Below are 26197 nucleotides of genomic sequence, written 5' to 3' on the forward strand. Positions count from 1 at the left end.
ATGCTAGGAAAAGCTACACAGCAATCAGAAAGCCTTGACATTATCCTTGATGTCTCTTTTCTGCACATACCAGTTCACTCCATTAAGAAATCCTATTGGCAGAAATTGATGAATTTTGACCTTCACTCCGTGACCCTTGAGAAGGCTGGGATTTATGGAGGTTTCTGTGTGGGCAGGGAAAGATAGGCCCTGCTGGGGAAGCAAATTTACCAAGTAAATTATCTAAGAAGGTCTCAGGGGATAGAGACCTGCATTTCCAAGGTCTCAGGATTTTCTTATTCCAAATAAATGGTCATTTGCAAGCCTTAATGCTATAGAGCTGTCTAAAATAGCCCTCCTTTCTCCCTGCCCCCACAATTGTATTGGCTGCAGTTCCTAGAAAGCCTTCCTCTACTCCTGTCTTGAGGTCTCAGAGCTCACCAGGGCAGGACTTGAGAACAGAGGTGTAAATTTATCAGGAGAAGGGAAGCAGGGGCACAGTAAGAGAGTAAATCCTCATATAACATGGCAGAAAGTCAATAGATAAATCAAGAAATCGCTATGTAAGCTTATTTTTTTCAGCGACAAGGGGGTGACCACCAGAAGAACTAAACGGAGGAACTGACATAAAGGGCTATGTGTGGGGAGCAAGGGAGAAGGGCTTGTTGCTTTCATTATAAGAACATTAGATAACTCTATTTTGTAAAGAGTGTTCATGCATTAGTTTGATATATTTTTTAATTCGATCTTTTAAAAATACAGACATCAAAAATAAGAAATAAAACGGAATACAATATAGGAAAATAAAAAGCAAAGGGGCAGACAACCCAAAAGGGCTGGTGGGTGAGAGCAGTTTGGGGATTGCGGTGGGGCGGGAAGGCGGGGCCTGGAGCGAAGGGGCGGGACGCCGTGCCTCGGCCCTTTAGGGGCCGCCCCCACCGAGGGGGCGGGCGCAAAGCTAAGTTCACCTCTGACTCCGCCCACGGCGGGGAGCCCCGGAGCGCGGGGTCAAGTTCGCCTGAGACCCGCCCCACCCCGGCGCAGGGGCTGGCCGGGCCCGGCTCCACTCCGCGGAGCACCCAGGCCGCAGAGGGCCTTGCGCAGCGAAACCAGGCGCCGTCCCGCGCGGTCCTCGGGTGCAGGCCGCGGGCGGGCCACGCCGGATACCCCAGCCTACGCAGCCCTCCAAGGCTGACAGAGTGCCTCTGCGGAGCCCCCGCCACGTGCAGGTAAGCGCCACCAGCCGGTATTTGCCCTTACGGGAGCCGGGCCACACCTGGGCGCGGCGGCTACAGGTGGCGGCGGGGTGCGGAGCCTGGCAGCAGACCTTGGTGGGAGGGAGGGCCTCCCCCGGGCACCCGCGCGCCGCCCATTCTCGCCGCAACTTGGTCAGCCTAACCCCTAGTACCATTTGGCTCTGACCCGAGCCCGGCAGACCCGAGGTCGGATCCCACCTTCCCCAGTCTGGCAGCCCGTAGAGACTTATCGTGTGCCAACAAGTGCCCGCCATTGGGCCAAGTGCTGGGCATACAGAGATGGGCGAACGAAGGCGGTGCCAGCTGCCGTGGAGCTCGCAGGGTAGTGGGAAGGACCGGTGTAAGAGCTGTGAGGATAGGGAGCGCAGGGTGCCGGAGAGCATTGAACCGGCGGGCCCATCTGTGAAGGATGCTGGAGAGCTGACTTCAGCACGAGTCAGTTCCAGGTTGGAGAACAGAGCACACACATTTTGTTAGGAGAGAACGTGGCTTGTTTGAGGAAAGAAAGGTCTGTGGGGCCTGCCTGCAGAGAGCTGGGGGGAAGCTAATTCCTGAATTTTCTGTGCTATAAAATGGGGTCAATGCACTGAAGACTGGAGCGTTGAATTTACATGGCTGAGTGGTGTTCCCAGGTGTGAGTAAGTGAAGTAAATTTGAAAACTTCTGGTTGGAGCTGGACTAACGAGTATTTCGCCTCTGAGCAAACACACTTCCTCTTTTCTGGAGTCCTGTTCTTAGTCTGAGTAGAATCTCTCAAACGGCCTTTTCGCTAGAATGATGCCATGTTTTGTTGGTTTGTTATGGAAACATTTAACTAGTACTCACTTATTGCTTCTGAGAGTTCAGTGAGAAGTCTGCCTCCCACCTGCCCTGGAGCTCCTGTAGGGTGGGCCAGGCAAAGTAAACCGAGTTTCAGCCTGGTGGGCTCAGTGCTAGGGAGCGCAGAGGCGGGCTTCTGACCCTCTGGTCTTGCTAGGGAGCGCCCCTCTGCTTCTGGCCAGGTCACCATTTCTCAGAAAGCCTCACCTGTTACTGCCAGTTCCATGAGCCCCCAGAGCATAAGGCTCACACTGTGACAGCATAGTTACCTGCTCACTCTCATGGGTGGTGTCACCCCTGACAAGTGCCCACAAAACTCCCCAGAGGCAGTAACCTAGGGGTCTCTAGCCGAAGACCCCTCAGAGCTTGAAATCCCAGGGATTTAAGAGAGGGTTGGACACTTCAGGAAACACCTGTTAGCCTCTTGGTGTGTTTCATTGGCTTGAATGATCCCAGGGCCTTCTTTGGCTCTGTTTACCCTGTTGGTGTAGACTTTAGGATTTGCTCCGTGAAAACTGGCTGGGAAGCCCAGAGAGTGGGGGGGACATAGCTGAGAGAAGAGTCTGGCACCGTTTGTGGGTGGTGGTGATAAAAACCGAGGACAGATGTTAACAGAAGGGTGCTGGAGGAAGAGGGTGAGGGGGCCATCTGTACAGCCACTGTTTCCCTTGCAAACCGCTGCAGTGCCCCCCACAGAGAAGGGAAGTGAATCACTAGGCCAGACAGTCACAGACCAGGCATCAGATTCTTATTCCTTACTTCCCAGCTCTGTGACCACCCCTGGGCAGGCGACTTATCATCTGATTGTGCAAGCTTAACAGTGTTCGGCATACAGTTGACCCTGAAGAAATATTAACTCCCTCCCTCTTCTTCTAAATGAACTAAAATAGGAAGAGTACCAGTGCACAGGGCAGAGGATTATTAAGGAATTTAATGAGATAGTGTACCCAAAGTACATCGAGCAGCGCTTGACATGTAGGAAGTTACTACTGCTGCTGCTATTGTTATTTTCCGTATTTGGGGCACAAATTGGTGAAACAAGGCAGGGGGAGGGCGGGAGGTGGGGGCGAGGGGCTGGCTCTGAGGGTCTGTGCTGGGTGATTAGCTGCGGAGCTGTGTTATCTGTGGCACTCGTCTTACCGGAAAGCTTCAGCTGGGACCGGAGAAGGGAGTGTTCTGTGTGATAACAGTCCCCTTGGTGGGCCTGGGGAGTTTGAGGTCTTTGAAGACTCTGGTCAGAGAAACACACTGGGCAAGATACAGATTAAGGGAGGGGGTGGGGGCCAGAGTGAAAAAGATCTAAAATTGTCTTGTTCTAGTTGTGTCTAAGCCACAGCTCCTTATGGTCCCCTGTGAGGGGCTGTCCCTGCCCCATCCTGCCCTGCCCTTCATATGGGTACGGTAATTGCCGGAGACTGGTCTAGAAGCTGGGGAATCCTATCTGTAAATCTTGCATCCAGCAGAGTTCTGGGCCCAGAATGAATGGTGAATGGATGAATGAATGAACATAAACCCACAAGGCAAAATTCTCTGTGTTCAAGTGTGTGGTTTAAAAAAAAGCAAAAAACGAGTATGAAGATAAGGCAAAAGAGCTAGTGTTTTCAAGTACTTGCTAAGGGCCAAGTACTTATTTTAACACACACTGCAGTAGTGGTGAACGCTGCAGCTTTGGAGTTCAATTAAATTGCTTGTGTGACCTTGTGCACATCACAGAGGCTCTCTGAAGCTCAGTTTTTGCATCTGGAAAATGGGAACCATTGTGTAGCCAGGGCGCAGGGAGGCAAGAGCATCTCGCTCCAATGGGCCCAAGCCGACCGGGCTGGACCACTCACTATTGACAAAATCCAAAGGCAGAGAGAGGAGTGCTGGCAACACAAGAAAGGACCTTTATTTCAGTGATGCCAACACCGGGAAGACAGCAGACTAGCGTCTTGAAGATTGTTGCCCAAGTGCCAAAAATACTTCCAGGTTTATGTAAGGAAAAGGTTGGGTACAGGTGGTGGGTATATGCAGGTGGGCAGTTAAGGTCAAGTCCTCCAGTGTCCTGGGATCAGTCACATGGGGTCTTGCTGGCTCAGGGCATTCCTTATTGCTTGAGGGGGTGGGGTAATTGTGGTTCCCATCAGGGGATGCTTTCCTGCCGGGTCCCTTGCCTGGTTAAGAGATAAGCTGGAAAGAATAACTTAATTAGAAAGCTTGAGCTCAAAAGGGAAGTAATTGAAGTCCTCTTTCGAGAGCACCTAACTCACAGGGCTGTTATGAGTAGTAAGTAATGCTCGTGTGTAAGTACATGAAGTGCAGTTCTCTGCACAGACTGTGGTATAGTGAGTGCTCAGTCACTAACGTTGCTCTTATTGTTTTTCTATTAATCCTCCAAATGATGTCCACTGTGATGTGGAAACAGAAGGCCACAGACACAGGTGGGTGGCATTGACTCTGAACTCAGACCCATCTAGAAGCCAAGACTCTCTGCAGACACTAACTAGACAAGGTGTGTGAAATGAAGTCAGCGTTATGTGCATTTCATTCATTACTTAAAGCCTTTGACTATATGAAATCTTAAAAGGAAAAAAGCCCTGCAAAATTATAATTTATGTGCCTTTCAAGTTCAAGTATTTTATCATCCAGATAAATCTTCCGTGCCTCTATGTTAAACCACTTTGGGCTGTCGAAGCTCTTAAATAAAGTGGCTTGCCCTGACCAGTGTCTGTCTGTGCTCGTTTATCATAGTTCCCTGGTGAAGACAGACAGATCCCATTTTGCAGGACAGGCCTTGGGATGGCAGCTCCTACCCCTCTGTTTCAGCCACGCGGTTCTGCGTGGGGATGTTTAACAAACCTCAGTGAACTTACAGTTCCCTCATCATTGTCTCTGTCACGTGCACATAGACCCGTAGCAGCAATCTGGGAAATAGAAACAGAGGGGCATTCATTCTGTTGCTAGTGTGAATCTGGGGAAATCTGAGGTTCTCGGGGATGGGTTTTTGGGTGAAGATGCCTTGGATGAGTGTGGCAGCATCTTCTGGAAGGGAGAGCTGTCTGTTCCTTACACCTAGGAGCGCCATCCTAGGCACCGCATGGAGTGCATTGTGAAAAGCTGGAATGGATACAGAAATAAAGTCACTATCAATGTAACGTATGGCCATCAATGTTGATTGGAGGCTCATACTCATTTATTCATATACCTTTGAAGACCATTGGATGGCATTTTTCTATGAATTCTGGTTTACCAGTGTTTTATGCTGCCAAGGTAATCTTGTAAGAATGTGTACTTTCAAAAGTTATTGCAGGGGCACCTGGGTGGCTTAGTCGGTTGAGCGTCCAACTTCGGCTCAGGTCATGATCTCACAGTTCATGGGTTCAAGCCCCACATCGGGCTCTGTGCTGACAGCTAGCTCAGAGCCTGGAGCCTGCTTCAGATTCTGTGTCTCCATCTCTCTCTGACTCTCCCCCACTCGTGCTCTCTCTCTCTCTCTCTCAAAAATGAGCAAATGTTAAAAACGTTTTTTTAAATAAAAATAAAAAGTAATTGCAGGACGCCAGGGGTGGCGAATTTGGTTGAACATCCAATTCTTGGTTTAGCCTGGATCATGATCTCACAGTTTGTGAGTTCGAGCCCTGCATTGAGCTCTACGCTGATAGCGGAGCCTGCTTTGGATTCTGTCTGCCCGCCACCCGCCTCTCAAAAATAAACTTAAAAAAAAAAGTAATTGCACCTTAGCTTCGAAATGGGAGAGGAATGCTAATGTTCAATTTACTTAACCCTTTGGAGTTTGCAGAGCCCCTCCTTGGATGTTGTTTCATTGGGTGCACCAGTCAGCCTCAAACATCTACTGGGTGGTGGCAGCAATCAGGCGTCGGGCTCACCTGAGGGTAAATCCAGAGGCTGTGCTCTGGAGCCCTCTCCCTTCTGAGTACAGGGTCTATCTGAAAGCCTATTTTCTCCTGGGCACACAGGCTAAGGTTCCAGCATAGATTTTATCAGGTTGGAACTAGTGCTGTCCCAGCACGGGTGCTCGAGGGGAACCAGCGGTCCTCCAGGGGGACACCGTACCTGCCTTCAGTCCCATGCAGTTCTGGTGAGAGCAAGGAGAAAATAACACTTGAAGACCGATTTCAAATAAGACACGATCCAAACAGCCCCAGGAAACAGTCTGTCTTCAGGACTGAATATTATTAGAGAGCTATTTTGTTTGTTTGGCCAGAGCTGAGGACAAAATATATCTTCGATCCCCATCAGTCTCAGATGTGGACCTTATTACAAGAGATGAGCTACCATCTTCCCTGAAGCAAAGGAAGGAAACTCGCCTTGCTGTGCAGAAATTGCGAAGGCCAGTCCTGGTGGGGTGGGTGTGACTATTGTATTCTCGGGGCACGGCTTTAATAGGATTGTAGTTGTATGGCCCTGAGCCATGGAGAAAAGAAGTGGCTCTGGAAATCTCCCTCCCATGAGGATGGCACATAGTGACGGTGTTTATTCCCCCTTGGAAGTGCAAGTTAAGTGGTAAGTATTGATGAAAAAAGGTTCCGGGGAGTAAATGTGTCCATCAGTCTGCGTGGAACTTTTCAGAGCTCCTAAGATGGTTTTAAATTAGAGTTAATCTTCTTGCCTTTCCCCTTCCATCTGTCCCCCTCCCTTGCTTCCTCTGATAAAAGTGAGCTGTTAAGGCAGACACAGCCCAGGGAAGTGTTGGAACTGACTGGCGGAAGCAGAGTTAACATTATTAAAGGCAGACGTGGAAGGGTTTAGTGCCTTGATTCTGGTCCTTCCCGCCTCCTCCCAGTGTGTGTTTGACAGAGAAGATCGTGGAGCGAGGCTGACCGACATAATTCAGCCTAATTACATCCTAACCACAGCCATCAGCAGCTCTGCCATCAGCCCGTCTGTTCACTGAAAACCTTTTGCAATAGAAGAGGGAAAAGAATGTTGAAAACAAGTGTGAAACTCACCCAAATTTGGGCCTAGTAAGTTGCCTGTGGGAGAGAGTGAATGGCAGTGTCAGGAAGGGGACCAGCCAGGCCAGGCAAAGAGCGGGCTTTCAAAGGCTAGAAGTCTCTCTGTGAGCAGGTGCTCTGAGGGCAGAATGCCTGTTGCATGAATTAGTGTGTAGGAGTCGAAACTGGAATTATTATCCACTTTCAAATATTTGTTTTAGAGATTGGAAATAAGGGTTGACTGCATGGACCCTGGGCATAGTATCAAAGACTGCTTTGCGTTTTGCTTCTCTGTCTGGTCTTCTGTGTAATTTTTATAATGTTGTTGGTCAAGCTTGTCTTAATTTTTGTGTGTATGAGAAAAAAAAATGCCAGTGTTTCCCCCACGTTGTATGTGGGGGGGGGGGGGGGGGGAAGGGGGTAATCCAAGGACCGCAGATGGTAAAGGTAAGGGGCCTGCCTGTTTCAGGCGTTGCTGAAATGCTACCAAGCCTTTGGCTTCCTCTGAGATTCTGTCTGAAAAAAATAATTTGAAAAGTGAAAAAACCCTCTGTATAAAGATACATTATTTATAATGGTGAAAACAGAAGTGACCACAGGGGTTCCTGGGTGGCTCAGTCAGGTAAGGGTCCAACTTTGGCTCAGGTCTTGATCTCGACGGTTTGTGAGTTCAAGCCCCATGTTGGATTCTGCTGACAGCTCAGAGCCTGGAGCCTGCTTCAGATTCTGTGTCTCCCTCTCTCTCTCTCTGCCCCTCCCCTGCTCACTTGCTCGCGCTCTCTCTCTCTTTCTCAAATAAACATGAAGAAAATTTTTAGAAGTGATCTGAATATATAATATAGGAGGGTATAGTCAAATTACTGAAAATTAGGCTGGTGGAATATTATGCAGTATTTAAAACTATGAAGATTAGTAATGTGGGAAGTCATTTCATGCTCGGTGAACAGAATGGTAGCACATTAAGTGAACATTCAGGAAAACAGTCTGCAAAAGATGCCCCTAAGGGAACAGGAAGTGTATTACAACAGTGGAATTATTTTTTTCACATTTCTAACTTTCTGTGTTGTACTTTTACTCCCCTTTGAAACAAAATCCTAAAACAAGTCAAGTTAAATAATGATCTTTTTGTTGTTTGCAGTTTTAAGGGCACTACATTTGTGCCCTTATCTTGATTAAATCTTTCGATCAATGATTTCTAAAGCCAGGGTGGGCTCCCTGCCTCCGTGTCCCTGGTCAAAGGACACAGTCTGGGTCCACTATCTAAATGGCCTGCAGATGTGCTCGCTTCGGCTTGTGGATTCAGATCCTCTGGGTTTTTAAGGTGAAGAAGGCCCCTCCCTGCCTTGTAACTTCATATCCTTGTGCTGGCCTCCCTAGTCCACGCTCCTCACTGGTGGGGTGGGGATAGGGGGTTCAGGTTTGCAACCTTCCAGGACCTTGTTGGTAAAGTTTCAGCAACCTCCCCCCACAGAACACACACACACACACACACACACACACACACACACACACACACATCCTAGGTCAGTGCTTGTCTGGAGCAGCTCTACGTCACTCAGGCTTCTTGTCCTGCTCAGGCCTTGGTACTCTAGTACTTCTGGGACTAGGTTGTTATGGTTGTTTGTTTTTTTAAGTTTTTATTTATTTATTGTGAGAGAGAGCAGGCAAGCAGGGGAGTCTCAGAGAGAAGGAGAGAGAGAATCCCAAGCAGGGATTGAGATTGTCAGCACAGAACTGTGAGGGGCTCGAACTCACAAACCGTGAGATCATGACCTGAGTCAAAACCAAGACTCAGATGCTTAACCGACTGAGCCACCCAGATGCCCCTGAGGCTAGGTTTTATATTCTTAATATCTCCTCTCCCTGTGGTGGCCCTAAACCTATGTACCCTCTCTGCCTGGTGCTGGCAAGGGCCTAGTGTGTGGCCAATGATCTGTCCTAATGTTGTTGGAGTGGTTGCACTCACTTGGCCATACATTGGCACATCATAACACGTGCCTTTGTTTGAACAAGAATTTGAGAGTGATGATTGATTGGGGAGGACCTCCCATGAAGCACCAGCAGGAAATAAGGAACTGAGCCAGAGAAACACTTCACTGAGCAGGTCTCCAGTGTGGACCACTGGAGTTTACATGTGCTGGGAATCACTAGCAGCCAGTGTGAGGCACCCATCCCAGAGTTAGCTGCTTGTGGGGCTTGGGGGCTGAGAACGTACCACCACTGCTGTCCATCACTGGTTGAGCATTGCTCCTTACGTGGACTTGATTCTCCAGGACTTCAGGCAGCTTCCTGTCCCCAGGTGCAAGGCCAGGGCAGAGGGATGCCGATGCTAGCGTGTGGAAGTCAAGCAGGCACGCTCTACAACAGTGAGGCCTGACTGCTCTGAGCACGGCACTCACAGCGTCTACTGTGACATTCTCCCCTGAGCACCTTGCACATTACCAGTGTACTAGATTGAACATAACCAAATTCATAATTCTGTGCTGAATCGGAGACCCTTTTGTACTAAATTGAAGACTACATTAAGGAGCAAGCAAACCCCCAAAAGTCTATGAAAAATTGCGGAAAGAAATCTTTAAACAAGAAAAATATTACCATATCTTTTCCTGTGAGCTGGGATAGCCTATTAATATTTGATTTAAGTGGCAGAATGCTAGTGTTCACAGCTGTACAGTTTGAGCCCCAACATTTAAGAAGAGGGCTTGAGTGTGTAATAAGATTGATCTTTATCGTGGCAACATTTCCACTTCTGTTGTGCCTTGACTGTTTTCTGTTATTTCTCAAGTGCATTAAGATGATCTTAAAAGAAAAATTCATTGGGAGACAACATTTAAGCTCATTTGTCAACCCACGATTATATCTCCAGTGTTATGTTTTAATATTAATACTGGATTTGCCACACTGACACTAATACCCAAGGATGGGAGAGAATTTCTGTAATGATGGCGTTAGGCAGTATGATAAATGTTTTGTAGTCATTGCCTTTATGTAGAAACATTCTATCTCCAATTAAAGATTTAGTAAGCTCTTCATCAAAATATCTATTCACAATTGAGGCGTACAAAATGGTTGGGCTGACATTTCAACTTAATGCACTCTATGGTTTTGTGGGTCTCAATCCATTTAATATGCTTGTTTCTTTTTTTTTTTTTCTATGCATGGAGGAGGAGTAGTGGCAGAAATTTGGGGGCATAGTGCAGAATCTGGAAACATTTTCCATACACTTATCATTACTAACTCCACTGGAATATTTATCACTCCAAATGAAGGCCTTACTCCAAGAGGTGATTTAAAATAGTTCCTGTAGCAAGCTCAGTAGGGCTCAGTGGCTAAACCCTTTGCTTTGAGTTATGGGCATTTTAGAATTCGTATGGAAAAGATTCAGGATTCCAGTGTTTTAGAGGAATGAGGCCATTTTCCTTGAAGCTATGATTCAACATGCATTCTGCAAAGAATGAGATGGCAAATCCTTAGTGTTGATGCCCTGTTCCCACGTCCTGCGTGTAGAGCAGACTTCACTTCTGCCTCCTCCTGCAGGCTCCTCTGCATAGTGCTCCCTGCAGCCATGCAGCTCATCAGCATGGGTGCACTGGGTGAAGCCTGTGGACCCCCTGTGCTCTTGCACATCTTTTTACTCATCCTTGCCATTGCTTTGGATGGCCAACCAAGGAATCTTTCATAGTCCTTCTATAAAAAAAAGAAAAAAAAAGAATGCAAGAGGCAGTTGGTTTAATCACCTTGTGCCTTTTTATTCAGGTCTCTCTCAGGCAGATGGTGGTTACTCAGTTCATCAATGGGACTCTCCCTTGCTTTTTCCCTTCCACCATGTGCATTTGATGTTGATGTTTTTCCTTTCTTCCTTTTTTTTCCCCTTTCATGTTTCTCAGAAGATAAGGCAGGGAGCCCCAAATTATTTGCAATTTGGTCTCATAAAGTTTGGTTGAAGTAGTGTGTATTAATGGGAATGCATTGAGATTTTAATTTCCTTTTGCTGCTGCTTTGGGAAGACCGCTCTGCTACGGGTTACCAGTGACCGCCATGTTGCCAGGTCTTTTGGACTTTCCCTCTACATATCTTCTGACAACATTGATGCCTCTGACCATGCTCAGCTCTTGAATGCTTCTTTCTTGGATTTTCCTGTTTCCTTTCTGATTGTTTCTTTGATTTCTCTACCCGCTGCCTTTCCTCTGCTGGCGTTTTGGGAGGGGGGCAGCCCAGGGATTCTTCCCTTGGGCTCCTTTTGTCCATACACTCCACCTGGATGATTTCATCCATGCCCCTGTTTTTTTTTTTTAATGTTTATTCATTTTTGAGAGAGAGAGAGAGAGAAAGAGAGACAGAGCATGAACAGGGGAGGGGCAGAGAGAGAAAGGGAGACACAGAATCCGAAGCAGTTTCAAGGCTCTGAGCTGTCAGCACCAAGCCCAATGCAGGGCGCTGACTCACAGACTGTGAGATGTGGCCTGACCTGAAGTCAGACACTTCACAGACTGAACCACCCAGGCGCCCCGCCACGCCCCTGGTTTTTAACTTTCACCTTCACATAGATGCCTCTTACATCCCAGTCTCCATACAGCCCCTCTCTGTCCAGATCTTCAGCCTGCTGAATGGTGCCTCTTGTGATTCCCATTGGCATCCAGAGTCAGCAACTTTCACTTGTTCTAGATGATTCTTTTTTCATAGGGCCAACCAAACACTGGCCTCTCTCAGGTTGTTTCTGCTGTGTTTTGGGGGGTTGTAGGTAACTTGTAAGTTTGTCAGAAAACTGCCATCTTGAAAAATGAAGTTAAGACAAGAGCACAAACCAAGAGCTACTCCTCAAAACTTAGGGACTTAAAAGAAAACAGTCAGTTAACTAGTATCTCTCACAGTTACGGGCATTCACTGGACTCAGCTAGGCAGGTCTCAGTCTGGGTCTCTCATTCAGTGGCAGTTCGATGGTGGCTGTTGGCTAGAACGTGTTGCCATGGAGCCTGGGTTCCTCACAGCGTGGCAGCTGGGTTCTAAGAACAGGCCTCCCAGGGGACGACCCTCAGAAATCTCACAGTGTCACGTTTGCCCTGTTTACCATCATGCCCAGCTTCAAGGGGACGGAACAGAGACCCAGCTCCTGATGGAAGGCGTGTCACATGATGTCTGTGCTGGAAAATACATTCGGCCATGGTCCCCACACATGTGTGACTGTTCCTTTGAGGACTACCTGCAGTGTCACAGCTTTCTGTTTTGTTGTAAATTTTTTTGAGTAGGTGACATGTTTATGTGATTGGAAAGTTAAGAAAAAAATAAGTGTAAGTGTATACAGTGAAAATATTCCTTCTCATCCTGTACACCTGCCTCCCCATAGACAACCACACTGCTGTTTCTTTATATCCTTTCAGAGGTTATAGGTATTTTTATATTTCTGTTCCGTGCTTTGCTTTTTTTTTTCTTAATATATCTGGGAGTTTTCCTTATCAGTACATAGAGAGTTCTCTTGTTCTCCCTCCTTCCCTTCCCTCTCTCTCTCTCTGTGTCTCTCTCTCTGTCTCTCACTCACACACACACACACACACACACACACACACACACACAGATGCAGAGTATTCTATTGTGTGCCTATACCTTAGTTTACTTAATTAGTTCTCTGTGGGTGGGCACCAGCCAAGTGCAGACACCACTGCAGTGAAATATGCCATCCTTGATATGAGAGCATATACTGGAAGCCTTCCTTGAGAGTTGTGGGCAATTGTGTGTATCTTCCTGCTATATACCTCACCTCTCATCCCATCATGGCTTTTCCCCTGCCTCCTCTCATGGACTGTGGCCACCGTAGCTCCTGTCTACACTGCCTCGCACAGGGAGCCTTGTGTCCACACTGTACAGAGGCGGCCTGTACTGAAGAGGGGGAAGGAAGAGGAGGGGTAGGGGACTAAGTATAGGTTTGGGGGTGCCCTATGTTCCCCCCTCCTCTAATTTCACTTGGGGCCACATCGTCACTAGTTCACTTCAGCCTGTCACCAAAACTGGAGTCAGATCCCATTCTGTTCTGCCTGATCTTGCGGGTCCAGGCCCAAATGCAGGCAGTCCCTTCTGGTCACCCCAAACCACTCTCTGATTTGTCTTATCCAAAATCGGTACCAGCAGGTGTCGCTGGGGGAAAGTGTGGGTGGTGGTCATCATATAGTACTAAGATATCATAGATGAGTTGCTGTCTTATAAAAATCCAGCAAAACAGAATTCTTCCCTTTTGGAGGAAATATTCTTTTTTTAAAAAAATTTTTTAACATTTATTTTTGAGAGATAAAGCAGTAGAGAAAGAGAGGGAGACACAGAATCCGAAGACAGGTTCTGGCAAGCTGTCAGCACAGAGCCCGATGTGGGGCTCAAACCCATGAACCGTGAGATCATGACCTGAGCTGAAGTCGGACGCTTAACCGAATGAGTCACAGAGGTGCCCCAAGGAAATATTCTTAAATGGCATACTTTTTCTGTTTCTGTTAGGAAATGTATTCCTTAAGGAATACACACTGTTTTTGTTAAATTAAGAAGGCCGAACTTGACCCTCCACAGGAAAGATTGGCAGTTGTGCTGTGGCTTAATGGAAAGGTCTCTGGGGCGGCGTATGTTTAGGACGTTTGTAAGGAATAAACGCCATTCAAGCCAGGTTAAGCAGAGCTGGGACTATGGCAGTAATAGAAAAGATTCAGGCACAGCTGGACCCAGCGCTCAGAGGACGGCACTAGGAATCTCAACCTCTCTTTCTTTCAGCTCTTCCCACCACTGTAGCGGCTTCACTCTCTAAGGTCAGGATAATGGCAACTCCAGGTTTACGTGGAGTTTATAGCTCCTGATTTCAGAAGGAGACAGTCTTTTCTCCAGTGTCCATATTGCAAAGGGGCTCTGATTTGTCCTTTGTCTTCTGTACTAGTTGCTTTTCCAGGATGTTAATTTTTCAGCATCTTGATAGACTTTCTAGAATCCTAAGGAGAGGAGAGCAGGTTTCAAAACAAAGGGATGCAGGGCCAACCCATGGAGCTGCTCACTGCAGACAGTGATTCAGAATTAGAATTTCAGCTTGTAAATACCAGAATTGGAGGTCATAGGTCTAGGAGGCAAGAAAAGGTTCATTGTCCTAATCTCTCTATTTTTGTGTATGTTTGAAATTTTCTGTAATAAAAATTGCATGAAAAAGCAAGAGGAGAAGGGAGCTTAAGTGGTTCAGTTGGTTAAGTGTCTGACTCTTGATTTCAGCTAAGGTCATGATCTCAGGGTTTGTGAGATCGAACCCTGCATCCAGCGTGGAGCCTGCTTGGAATTCTCTCTCTCTCCTCTTTCTCTGCCCCTCCCCCTGCTCATGTACATGCTTGCTTGTTCTCTCTCTCTCTCTCTCTCTCTCTCTCTCTCTCTCAAAATAAATAAATAAACATTTATTATTGAAAAGGAAGTTTTTTTTTTACCCTGGTTTGGGCACTCCCAGCAAATAATACATCCGTATATGTTTACTATCTGATTTTCTGACACCCTGTTTTTCTTTTCATTACACAAAGAAACTTTCATCTTTATTTCCCTATAAACTGGAATTGGAGGGAAGACACAATAGTTGACTTTCAGTCAAGGTCAGCTGTTGTGTGGTGTGTTAGGAGGGGGTTTTGGTGTAAGTCAGTATAGTGTGCGTTAAGTCCATGTCTCCATGGTTCCTAGGACAAAAGCCTAGAAAATTCCATCCAGGAGAGAGAGGGATGTCCATGCCATGATCAAGTCAGCATCTCTTCCTTTCATGGTCAGTACTTGAGTCTTGGTCAGTGTGGACAGACCAGGTGAGGGTTCATGGGGTCCTCAACCTTATGATCCATGTTCATTATTAAGGGAAGGCCCAGATTCTCAGGTGGTCATAGACTGGCTACTAAAATAAATCTTCATGTGTAGATAGCCTTTTAATTTCATAGGTGAGGAAATAGGCCAGAGGAGTTAAGTGACTTGCTTTTGCCCACAGCAAAGTAGCAAGAGCAGAGCTAGGTTGGAATTCCCATATTCTCACTCCCTCAGTCTAGTACCACTTAATAGCTGTGTGACCTTGAGTAAGCCCCATTACCTCTCTGTGCTTCAGTCTCCTCACCTGTGATGATGGACAGACTTGGCCTTCCAAAAAGCCCATGTGCTAATCTCAGGAATCGTGAATAAGTTAGAGTCCATGGCATGAGGGAATTAAGGTTGCAGGTGAAATTAAGTTGCTGATCAGCTGACCTTACAATTATCTTGGATTATCCAGATGGGATTGCTGTAGTCATACATGTTCTCCTAAGTGAAAGCAGAGGTCAGGAGAGTTAGACTGTGGAAAGGACTAGGCCAGCCCCGGATGGCTTTGAGGACGGAAGGAGGCACAAGCTAAGGAACGTGACAGCTTCTGAAAGCTGAGAAAGTTAAGAAGTGGGTTCTTCCCTAGAGCTCCAGAAAGGAGTTCAGCCCTGCTGACACCTTGGTTTTACCTAGTAAGATCCCCTTGGACTTTTGACCTCCAGAACTGTAAAATAATAAAATGTGTATTGTATTAAGTCACTAAGTTGGGGGTAATTTGTTACAGCAGCAAAGGGAAACTACTCCATCCACAAAGGGGGATAGTCAGACCTGTCTCAGAAAATTGCAGTGTGGAGTCAGGGAGATAATGCTTGAAAGTTACCCAACAAGTCTCCTGGAATGTAGTTGATGCTTGTTGAACAGTAATGTTGAGGGCAGAGGGGTTAGTGGTGGTGCTGGGCAGTGGTGACCATTAGTACAGAATAAAGGGGAAATGCTGATGGCACATGTCTTCAAAGAACCAAAGTTGGTGCCTCTGAGATGAGGTTCAGGGCTATTCACGAGGTCAGTAGGAGACACCAGACCACCCAGAAAGGTGGCCAAAGGCCCCTCACAGGGAGTTCTCCTCTGATCGTCCGCAGGCCTACCTCCTCCAGTTCTCCGGCACTTCATCTGGCAGCGCCATCCTACACTGAGGGAACAGGAGCTAGGAAAGGGCAGACCACCAGGGGAAGCCTTGCCTCAGAGATCTGGTAGGATGTGGGCCTATCTCGGCCTGGTCCTCGCACACCCTGATGCCTCTGGCTGCCCTGTGGCCTTAAAGATTACTGCTGTCACTGTGTCAGCAGCTGAACTTACATGAGCTTGGTGTGGCCCAAGCAGTTTGCTAGGTGCTCTCTGACAGAGCCTGTCCATGCCTCATTCAGTCTTCGTGGCACCCCTCTGAGGCAGGCCTTATTCCCCATATTACAGAAGAGCAGAGGCTCCAGGAAGTTAGGCTGCTTGCTCAAGGTCAAATACCTTGTCAGTGACAGAGCTGGAACTACAGGCTAAGTTCATCTGACCCCAGATCCCAGGCAAAATTGGTCATGGAGTGGGAGAAGAGAGACGGCCCACCCACAGGCTGACTGGACAGAGCTGGGAGTGTTAGGATGCGGTGGCCTATAGGAGCAAGGTCCCCCGAGTCTCCAGAAGGAGGCCCCACTGCAGGGAACGTCTTCCATGCCCTCCTGCACCTCTGGGAATGGCGGAGCCCCCAGGTGGGATGAGAGTGACATACATTCGCTTCCCGGGCCCTCTGGGGGCCCTCACGTCTGCTCTCTCAAGGTCACCACAGCCATAACCATCTTTTCTTTCCTCAGAAGGCAGACACTGACATTCGGACTGGTGTTACATGATATCGAGAAATTTTTGTTAATTGTTAATTTTGTCAGGAGTGATCATGATATTATGGATAAATAAACTCTCCTATGCTTAGAAAGTGTCCTTTATTTTTGAAATATTTAGAGGTGAAATGCCATGGTTTTTGTAATGAACTTTAATAGATTTCTGGGGGAAAAAGATGAAATATACATGGAAGTGTGTTCATGACCATTTGAAGACCTGTATGTGGCAGTTCATTAGATATTTCCTCTACTTCTCTGTATGTGGTTATTTTGTATAAAAAAAAGTTGGCTTTTTTTTTTAATAAACTTTAATTCACAGAGCCCTTAGGATGCACTCAGTCTTTTTTTAAATTTATTTTAATGTTTATTTATTTTTGAGAGAGAGACAGAGCACGAGTAGTGGAGGGGAAGATAGAGAGGGAGACAGAGAATCTGAAGCAGGCTCCAGGCTCTGAACTGTGAGCGCAGTGCCCGACGCGGGGCTCGAACCCATGAACAGTGAGATCAAGATCCAAGCTGAAGTCTGCTGCTTAACCAACTGAGCCACCCAGGTGCCCCGCACTCAGTCTTAAGCTAAATTAGACACAACTCCACACTCTGGAGACCCACAGATAAATGACCACAGTGGCAGAGACAAGCTTGGGAGCCGAGGTAGAGGGGCATGACAAGGCCTGGTGGGGACAGTCCCCAGAGGAGGCGCTGGCCTGGAGAGGAAGTCATATCCTGGAACCTGGTTCTGGCCCTCCCAGTTGTGCGGTTGCTTTTGTCAGACTGTTCCTAGTCAGTCCTGAGTCAAGTAACCGAGAGACAGCTGGCCGAGTGCTCTTTAGTGCCTGGTCACTGAAGGGCTCGCTGCAGTGGGTGACTGTCCTTGCACAGAATGGCTGACTTTTCCTCCCTGGTGGCCTTACTCCTTTGCCTTGTTACTATACGAGAAATGGATCGTGGTGTTTTGTCAAACATCCCCTCGTGGTACGTACTACTGATTAGGAGTTCCATTATTGCTGCAGGTTCCCCGGCACGTCTCCTTTGGCAAATTCTGTCATCTTTTGGGTTTTACATGAAGGTTCATTTTTCAAACTTAGCATTGCAATAGATAATCGGGTTCTCTGATCTCCAGTTAGCCTCCACTTCCTTTGCATTTTTCCTGATCAAAATAGCCAGCCAGCGAAGACAAACAGCCCCCAGAGTGCTTGCTCTTACCTTATCTTCTCAACATTTCCAAGGACTTTGCCAAATCTCTTGCACTGTGTTGAGCATCATTTAATACAGACATCACTGCTAACCAGTAAGCCGTCTTGACCAAGTACTGGTTTGGCTTTCTATATACAGTGTTAGTCTTCAACTAAAACTTGATTTCTTTCCTGTAAGCCTTTAGACATATGAATGCATAACAGGTGACCTCTGCATGGTAATTTCATAAATTCTTGGTGAAATGAATTGTATCAGATCAATATATCCGTAGACTCATCACATTTTTTGAGCTGCGAGGGACTTTAAGATGAACCTGGTACAGCTCTGTTAGTGGAGGAAACATTCATTTTAACTGCATAGTCAATTCTCAATTAACAAGGGTAATGGAGTGGAAGGAGGTCAGTGATAATCAAAAATCATGAAAATAATATTATAGTCAACACTGGATTTTCTAGGGGCTGATTAACTGGCTTGTGGATTAATTGAGGTTAAGACACAGTGGACCCAGGACGTCATCACTTTGGTAATTGGTCAGCAGCTGCTCACCACCTGGCCGTCACCACCGCCACCACCCTGCCTCCCAGTCTCAAGGAGGAAAAGGGTTTCCTGGGAGCTAGATCAGGCAGAGCTGGCTAGCCTTGGCTGGATTGGAACCATGATGACATGGATGTCAGTTTTAAGAGCTAGGTGAGGGCTGTTTTAAGGGCTTGTTCCATGGTTTTGAACTTGCGCTTCATCACACATACCTGGATGGCTTGTGAAGACCCAGATTGCTGGGCCCCAGCCCCAGGTTCTGATCCAGTAGGTCTGAAGTGGGGCCTAAGAATTTGCATGTCTAGTAAGTGTTGGTGTAACATTGATACTGCCAGCCCAGGGAACGCACTTGGAGTGGCGCATCCTGTGCAGTGGCGTTCTCTGGGGAGCTTCTTAAACCCACTGATGCCTGGATACGCCTTGGCCAAACATATAAGAGACTTTAAAGGTGCAATTCAGGCATGGGTGGTTTTAAAACTCCCAGGTGATTTTAATGTGCTTTTGGGCCTGACTACAGAGCTCTAGTCTGCTCCCCACACCTCCGTCGTCTGCGTACAAGTCATGATTTCCTCCATATCTTCACTCCTTGTATATTTAATATTTCTTTAAATGAAGTTTTTTTCATGTAAATAAATTCATTTAAAAAGCACACTGTCCCCTTCATGTAGGAAACTAGGCTCAGAAGCCAGATACAGGACATACCTGTAAAGACATACTGAGTTCTTGCCTACACTCATCTTACATCCTATCACATTAAGAGTCTCTATTCTAGAACTGTACTTAGTACATTTTCCACAAAGGCGATGGGATATATTATTTCTGTCCCTCAGCCTCTGTGCTGGGTCAGACAGGGTTGGGCTACCTTTGAGAACATCTGCTCTTCTGCCCACAAGAGAAACAAGTTAGAATGGAATCATGAGTGACTTCATAACCGAGTCAACTCCATTAGGTGATCATCTTTACCTCTAAGAAGAGAATCAATCCATAGGCGAATAGATAAACTATGGTACAGCCATGCCAAGAATGGAATCCTACTCAGCAGTGAAATGGAGCAAACTACTATTGCATACGGCCACCTGTGTGAATCCCTCAAACATTATGTTGAGCAAAAGCTCAACATGGATGAGACTAGACATTGTATGATGCCATTTGTACTTAGAGTTCTAAAATAAGCAAAACTGATCTACGGTGGAAAAATTCAGAATTGTGGTTGCTTGGGGGATGCGGAACCAGGTGATGGAGTGGGAAGGGACAGAAGAGGAAGGCTTTCTAGGGCGATGGGATCTTCCGTATCTTCATAAGGCTTGATGTGACATGGGTGCATGCATTTGTCAAAATGCATTGAATGATCACCCTCAAGATGTGTATTTTATTATATGTTCAAAAAGGAAAAAGGACACTGAACAAATAATGAACTCCAGCTAAGGATACACATGCCGTAGTGTTGAGGGAGAAATGCACTGCTGTCTGCATCTTACATTGAAAGGCATCAAAAACTAAGGCAGATTGATGAATGGATAGAGGGGTAACTATATAACAAAGCAAGTATAATAAAGTATTAATGGTAGAATCTAGGTGGATGGTATCTGTGTTCATCTGAAAATCCTCTCAACTTTGTGGTGTGTTTCAAAATCTTTCATATTAAAGATTGGGGGGAAATTGGCATACACATTGAGAATGCAAACAAGTGTTCTACCCACATGCCGGAGCTCTCCAGCATTTGCCACTCTTGTGAGTCTTGCCAAGGAGGCTCCTGCCAAAGACAGATGGGCTGGAGGATCAGAGGGGTGAGCCAGGAGGGAAGGACGGGGTCCTTCAGAGAGGCTGCTGCACTGGGAGAGGACTGGCTCCCCTGTGCTGGGCTGCTGCAAGAGGAGAAGCCAGGGACCCTTCCTTCCTACACACATGCTGTGGCCTGGAGGGTCCCTGGGAGCACTGTGTTGGCAGTGAACCTGGGGGGGGCTGTGCAGAGGCTGGGTTAGATGTGACCTGCAAATAGCACCTGGACCCTGCTGCAGACAGGGCGGTGTGAGTGAGCGAGGAAGAGGGGGTTCTCCTCCCAGCAGGGCTCCAGAACGTGTTGCCCCAGTGTCCCACTGGGTATCCTGAGCTCAGATGTGGTCTGGTGGGGGGAAGTGGATGTTGGGGCATGCATTGCCATCATGGGGATCAGGCAGGTGCGATGACAAGGGCAGCCTTCTCGGGCCCAGTAGTGGACCCTCTAGGGTGCCCCATAGCACTGACCAGGGATCTACGGGGTCCTCCCCACCCCGTCACTGTACATTCCATAGCACAACTCTACCACCACCCCCAGCTCACACCCTCAGAGCAAACTCCCGCAGTATGGCCCATCTCATAAAATACCCCCACAGCATAACCCCCTGGAAACATCCCCACAACATGATTTCTACCTCGCACCGTGCAGCACAGACCCTCTATCACCTACACTTGACTCCCCACTGCTTTGTCCACAGCACACCTCCCCTGAAACACAGGGCAGACCAATCCCCATGGCAGCCTCCTCGCCACAACCCCCCAAACACCATCCACAGCACATGCTCCTGTGTGACATCCATGCAACACACACCCGCAACAGCCAGGCACACTCCACTGCACACACAGACACCCTCTGATGCACCCCTGCTCAACTTTGAGTGGGAGCCCCCTTGCCTTTGCTAGTGAGGGACAAGTGCCTGCACATTAATCTGCTCTTACCTGTCCTTACTCATGCAAGGAGCTTGAGATTCACAGAGAGGAGGAGAGCAATTTACTCTTGAGGGAAGAATTTATGATTGATGTCTAAAGGATGGTTAATATGCTGATTACATCTATTGTTTCCTGCAAACGTGAATGAGCTCACCCTGAATACCAAAGAGTCTGGGGCTAGCATGGAAGAGTAGTCTGAGCCCCTCTGGATTTCTGCGCCTTAAAGGTAGTGGGGAGTGAAATGACCTGGTCTTTGTGATCAGACAGAAGCTTGCCCTGGCTCCTTGTTTCCAAGTAACGAGTATGAGTATAAGAGTATGAGTACGGCATCTTTGGCCAAGCCCTGCGCTTCAGAGCCCCAGGCTCCAGTATCCCCATCAGAAACAAAAGGCTAATACTTCTCTGCACTGCGTTTGCCAAGATTAAAGGTAACACAAAAGACACTGTAGTAACAGGCACAGTATATGTGCTGCCAAAATAGAAGTTAGGAGACCTAAAAAGTGGCTAGTGCATAAAAAGTGCCTGATATGGTAACTTTTAGCTAGCTTGACTGTTACTATTACTGATTTACTGTGATAGTGATTTATTGTCATCCATGAGGGTTTAAAATGTGAACAGAGAGCGATATTTAGAACTTACACAGCTGTAATAAGTTTTTGCTTTGACCACAAATGGCATTTTGAACATTTAAGTAGCTGCTTGGTTTTTTTTCCATGCCTGACCCCACTGCCTGCCCCCCCCCAACCTAGAGTGAGTACCTTGAGAAGAGGGACTGTGTCCTCCATTAGCTCATCACCAGGATTGAGCAGTTACACATGGGAGATGTTAGGAATTTGGATGTCTGGCACAGTTTCTGTCTGTCTGTCTTTTTTTTAATGTTTGAGAGACAGAGACAGAGCATGAGCTGGGGAGGAGCAGAAGAGAGAGGGAGACACAGAATCCAAAGCAGGCACCTGTCTCTGAGCTGTCAGCATAGAGCCCGACATTGGGCTGGAACTGAGCAACCGTGAGATCATGACCTGAGCCAAAGTTGGACGCTTCACCGACTGAGCCACCCAGGCGCTCCTGGCACGGTTTCTTGATGAGCAAATCATCCCAATATTAAAACTTTTCAGCTCATCCAAGCTGTGTTTTTAAAGGTCACCAACAGCGCCTTCAAATCTACAAAGCCACGGTTGCGTTCTCATTTACATGTTAGTCTGTTAATTAATGTTACATGCCAGTTAAATGGGACATTGAGCTGCCAGTAGGCATGCAACTGCATGCTAGCATCCTCCTGATGTCAGTTAGTGACCTGAATTCATTGCCTCCCGTACATTCCCAAGCTCTTCCTCACCCTGGTCCTAGCCAGCCCTGGCCAGGACAGCAAGACAGCCAGACATGGCTCTGTGCTACATCTGGTTTAGGAGAGGGGTCTTTGAGGCCAGTGAGTGTGGCTGGATCCTTGTGGAATTCCAACCAAAGCATCACCATAGTTACTTGGATGCATCTGATTAGGGACAACCCCATCTTCAAAAACGTCCTCCTTGAAGCAGAGAAAGCAACTGTTAGCCCCAAGGGTGTGGGGGACATGTCTGTCCCCTAAAGCATTCTGTCCTCAGGGAGTCGCGCCTGAGAGCCCTTGCGGCAGCAGTTCTGCCCCTGCTGAGCTCTTCCCTGGTTTTCTGCAGCTTTAGGTAAACTGATCCTGGTGAGCACATGTACCTATCCGGAAGGCTTGGGCTAACACGGCCCGCAGGCTTGCCTTTCATTTTCCAAGCCCTTGCTATTGTACTGCCATTGGCAGAAGATGCAGCAGTGGGCTTGATTCTTCCCTCCCTCTGTGGTTCAGGCACTTGAGTAATTGAAAAGTGCTTCTTTTCCTTCCTCATCTAGAGAAGTAAAAATAATTATAATAGAAAATGGGTAATTTGCAGCTACAATAGCAGGCTGATAATCAAAACCTTGTAAATGGAAACATGAGCATATGGTTATCACTTCTTTGAAATTAGAATGCAGTTGAAAGTAGTTGTGGCCTCCAAGAGGGCGTTATGGACAGGAAGGAGGCTTAGCTGTTCGTTGGAGACATGCCTGCTAATGAGGCTTTTATGTCCTGTGACCTCAAAAGCGGCACAGAAAGGAAGATGTCCCTGAGTATTGTTCAGGGGACCCTTAGGTAATCACTGTGGATTCATCAGTCCACTTTATAAAATCATGTCGGGGCTCAGCAGCCACCCCCATCAGGATCAAGTTTGATCCTGTCAACATAGAATACAAGGCCCTTGGCAACCTGAGGGTGGAGAACCTTGTCATACCCCCCAACCTTGGCTACTCTGCTGGCCCTCTTACAACGCCACCATGCCCCATGGCCTCCCATATTCTCGGGCTTTGCAGATGATGTTACATCTCCCCAGCTCATTTACCCACCCATCTCCTATTCATCCTTTAAAACCCCAAACACCTGTACTTCCTCCTGACACCTTTTCATACTCCTGTTGCCTGCTTCCCTGAGCCTGGCTGGGCTGGAGGGCTCCTCTATGCACACGGGCCCCTCTGTTTTTATCTATGCCAGTTCTTACCACACTGGGTTGTGAACACTGATTAGCCTCTCTGTCCCCCCCCCCCCCCCAAAGGCCGGTGAACCCTCTAGGTAGAAAGTAGTTTATCCTGTTCTTTCCCTGGTTCCTGGCATATTGTCTGACACATAGTAGGTGCTGAATGAAGGGATTATTGATGGCAGTGGACTTTGGAACAGTTTCAAAGATTGTCTTCAAAAAGCACAGTTAGCGCACCTGGGTGGCTCAGTCAGTTAAGCGTCCCACTTTGGCTCAGGTCATGATCTTGTGGTTTTTATGTTCCAGTCCTGCATCGGCTCTGGGCTGACAGCTCAGAGCCTGGGGCCTGTTTCGGATTCTTTGTCTCCCTCTCTCTCCGCCCCTCCCCTGCTTATTCTCAGTCTTTCTCTGTCTCTCAAAAATAAATAAACATTAAAAATTTTTTAAAATAAAAATAAAAAGCACAGTTATCACATAGTTTTGGATAAAATAAATTCCCCAGCCAACTGCCATATTTGGATCTTCTCTGTCCATGTTCATTTTTGTGATGAACCAAGGGGTATGTGATGAGCCATGAGGTAGTTTCCCGTTTTCAAGTCAGAAGCAAAACTGGTCTGAGAGACATTGTAGTTTTGCTTCTGTCTTACATTCCAAGAGCCTCTGTACTATGGTCAGGACAGCAGTGTGTTCACTGCTTTGCATCTTATTTCTGTGATAAAACTGGAAGTCTTGAAGGCCACACAAATGCTTTCAGCATGAAAAGGAGGTCAGTCCTTGTAATGAAATGTCTGTGAGCCCAGGAAGCAAGTTTATTTCCATTTACACCCTCACTCTGTAACCCAGAGTCCCGCTCGCTCTGCCTAGTGAGTGGGCACGTGTGCCAGCCGCTGGGTTTCTTCATCACCGCACTTATTCTGAGTCTGTTCCAGACTCGTGGGTCAGCAGGAGTGGAAGGTTTACAGTTTAGTTAGCCCACTGGTTTGACCTTGACTTTACTTTTATCTGCAGGTTAACTTGCTGAAGGCTTGCTTTTAAGCAAATCAGGTGCCCCAGGCCACAGGGGAGAAGGGAGTAGGTGTGATTCATACCCTAAGGGGCTCACCTAGAAGGCACTCTGTGTAGAGTGGGGATGTGCCCAAGCCATCCTTGGCCTCGGGCTGTACCCTCACGGGACTCTGGGTCTGCCATGTACTCTGCCAGCTCCTGGGACTCAGGGACAAAAGAGGACAGGGTCCGAACTGGGAGGTTGGAAAGGTGCTGGTCACACATGCCCTTGACCAGATCTCTCAGCTTGTCTCCATCTCCTTGACCTGAGAACCCTGAGGCCAGATTGGAGAGTGCCCCTGGTCCCCTGCGTCTGGGTCTGAGTTGGGACATGCTGGTGACTGTGTGATGGGTGGGCAGTGAGTCCAAGTAAGGAGAGGAGGGATGTGGCAGCCTGGGTTTGCTAGAGGAGTTTCTGGAGCTGGGGAAAGGCTGGCCCATGAGGAGGCTCATTTCTCCATTCAGCATTTCCCAAAGCCAGATGATACTCTGGTCCTGTGCTAGACACAGTGGTCAGAGACCTATGGAGCTGAACTGGAGTTGGTAATCCAGTGGGGGTGGCAGGCATGCACTCACCAGCCCACGTCCACACCTGTCCACACAGACCAGGTGCGCATGCTGTGCTGACTGGTCAGCTGTGTTTCTTCCCAAATGTGTTTGTGCCCATTGTACTTAATAAGTATATATAACTTTATTAAACATTGAATATTACATAAACTGATGAATTATGTATATAAAAGGAAAGAATAGGATTTGGGGGGGTTGTTTGTTTTTTGAGGAATGAATTGAATGCTCTGAAGAGACTTGAAAAGGTGAGAGGCTCCTTCCCCATCCCCACCCCCACCCCTACCCCTCGGGGTGTTGGGGAAAGAACTGGACTGTAGGATTGGTGGTGGCGGGGGCTGGGGAATCTGAAAGTCAAGACCGATTCCACCGCTGTGTTCTTCCTGTGTGTCTTCAGGTGCCCTCTCCATCTACAAGAACCTAGAATGGGAAACTGTCATCGAGGGATGGGGTTTGTGAAGGCTCCGATCCCTGCCCCCAAAACACAGCTGCAGCCCTGCATCAAATCACTCACTTGCATAGGTGTAATTTAAAGCTAAAGCTCGCTTAGACATTTTTTGATGGACTTTGACCATTGCTTTCTGTTCCGCCAGCCAGCCAGGGTTGGGTAAGAGGCCTTCTGTGGCAGCTGGGTGCCAGGTGACTGCTAGGGTGGGGCTAGGGACTGACTGCTAGGAGCTGAGGCCTCTCGGGCCACATCTCTGCCTTGTCAACTGCTTGGGCTCTAGCCTGAGGACAGAGGCGAGCAGAGGAGGGATGAGTTCAGGTGTGCCTTCAGGAGAGGCTGGACCAGGGAGTGAGGATCAGAGCACCTCTGTGAGGAGGTGGACCCTTAGAGGTGAGGAAGGCCAGAGTCAGGCATTACAGCATTACAGAGGGGATGGAGAAGAAGGGAGGTCAGAGAAAGAGCAAGTGGAGTGTAATAGGATTCAGTGATACATGAATTTTAGGACCTCCTTTCTTTTTTTTTTTTT

General features: G+C 47.6%; 1 protein-coding gene across 2 annotated transcripts in view; it reads left to right on the forward strand.

Annotated features, from left to right (window-relative positions):
- Nucleotides 1-955: 955 nt before the first annotated feature.
- NMNAT3 (nicotinamide nucleotide adenylyltransferase 3) overlaps nucleotides 956-26197 on the forward strand; it is a 127128-nt gene continuing 101886 nt past the window's right edge. For both annotated transcript variants that reach the window (XM_029940164.1, XM_029940166.1), the window contains exon 1: nucleotides 956-1208. The gene's annotated coding sequence lies outside the window, so the exon portion shown is untranslated. The remainder of the gene's footprint in view (nucleotides 1209-26197) is intronic.

Source organism: Suricata suricatta, chromosome 5 (genome assembly GCF_006229205.1).
Source record: "Suricata suricatta isolate VVHF042 chromosome 5, meerkat_22Aug2017_6uvM2_HiC, whole genome shotgun sequence".
NCBI classification, from domain to species: Eukaryota; Metazoa; Chordata; class Mammalia; order Carnivora; family Herpestidae; genus Suricata; species Suricata suricatta.